The sequence below is a fragment of the Lemur catta genome, chromosome 21, assembly GCF_020740605.2.
Source record: "Lemur catta isolate mLemCat1 chromosome 21, mLemCat1.pri, whole genome shotgun sequence".
Taxonomy (NCBI): domain Eukaryota; kingdom Metazoa; phylum Chordata; class Mammalia; order Primates; family Lemuridae; genus Lemur; species Lemur catta.
The window spans coordinates 25,149,254-25,151,096 of NC_059148.1; the positions used below are offsets into that span (position 1 = coordinate 25,149,254).

Genomic DNA, 1,843 nt, shown 5'->3' on the forward strand with positions numbered 1-1,843 from the left:
CTTCCCTTCCTCCCACTTTTACTTCCCAGCAAGAAGCTGAGTAGAGTCACAGATTCCTGGCCCCGTGCCTAGCATGGATTCGGACAAATGGAAGGCTCTCAGTTCATACTTGCAAAATTACATCAAGGTGCTCGTGATTTTTATCTCTGGCTTGAAGTAGTCAATGGTTTTGTTCAGGTGCTGATTTATAATAAACATTAAAAGGCAGTTTGGTTTAGCTGAAACTAATTTTGTTTTTATCGAATTGGATTGCTTTTTACTCTCTGGGCTTGTATCCTTTGTACTGCCCTCAGCCCTTCTTCAGCTCCCTCTGTCTTTTTAGGCTGCTCCATGCTTGATCTTTCTGGCACTTTTTTGGGGTGCACCAAGAGGCAACTCTGGCAGTGAATGAGTCCCTGGCTCCCTGGCATCCAGCAAGCACCCCATCCCAAATACCTCCTCCCACTCCACCCATCTTCTCAAATACCTCTGGTAGGAAGGTGCTGTTATTATTTTGTTTTAAATTTATGTGGGGTATAATTATACACCATAAAGTGCATACACCTCTTTTTTTTTTTTTTTATTAGACATAGGGTCTCAATCAGTCATCCAGACTGGAATGCAGTGGCCTGATCATAGCTCATTGCAGCCTCAAACTCCTGGGCCCAAGCAATCCTCCAGACTCAGCCTACTGAGTACTTGGGACTACAGATGCATACCACCACACCTGGCTAATTCTTTTTTTTTTTTGTAGAGATGGAGTCTTGCTATGTTGCCCTGGCTGGTCTCAGACTCCTAGCCTCAAGCAATCTACCTGCCTCAGCCTCCCAAAGTGCTGTGATTACAGATGTGAGCTACCACACCTCACCTAATGACTTTTTAAAATAACAGCTTTTTTAAAATAAAAATAAAAATAAAATCACTTCTTTTCTGATTAACTCATAAAGAATAATATCACTACAGCTGCATTAAGGAGGCCACACAATCATTTGCCCAGCCCCAAATTCTTTACCATCCCATGTGGAACTTCTACACAGTAAGAACACCCTCTTTCATTGCAATTCTGAAGCAAAGAAGCAAGGAAGTTTAATGACACAAGAGGTTTAACCGATGGTTTTACGCTTTATACTTTCACTATCAATTACATTTTTATGCTAAATTAACCTGGTCATGAGAGCCGATTTCCCGTTTCTTCAATTTGAACTTCTTGATTAGGATAATCCATTTGCAAGTCTGCACTGTTTCAGCATCTCATCGAAACCCTCACAGAGTTTTCAATCACCCTGGTTCCAAGATGAAACTCCAAAGACTGTTTCATCTCAGAAGCAAGGACCGAGCTGCTGGGGCTGTGCTGGCTGGCTTCCCTGAGGCTCTCAGTGAGTGATGTCAAGGTTTGAAGGGTCAGCATTACTTCCCCTCGTGAAGCCCCCAGTGATGGCAGGACCCAGTGTGTGTGCCCAACAGCAGAGCCCACAGCCACACCACCTGCAGCGGTCGCCATCTGGGCCACCAGACCTGGCTGCTGGGGCACAGCAGCAGGTGAGCCAACTGCAGATGGTGAGGTTGGTGCTGGCCTAGACGCAGTTCTCATCTGAGGTGCTCAGCTGGCTGGAAGGCCCATTCAGGAGGTGCAGCTGCAGCTTCCACACAGCATCATAGATGCTCAGTGGCACAGCCTCTAGAAGCTTGAAACTCTAGAACAGCTTTATTGAGGTATAATTCATGCATCAGACAACTTACTCATTTAAAGTATACCATACAACGACTTTTTAGTGTAGTCACAGAATTGTGCAATCATCACCACAATCTAATTCTAGAACATTCTCTTCTGTGGTAGACATTAAAAAAAATAATTCTAGAACAT

General features: G+C 44.2%; 1 pseudogene; it reads right to left on the reverse strand.

Moving 5' to 3' along the window:
- Positions 1-1,167: 1,167 nt before the first annotated feature.
- Positions 1,168-1,633, reverse strand: LOC123626034 (annotated as a pseudogene).
- Positions 1,634-1,843: the final 210 nt, after the last annotated feature.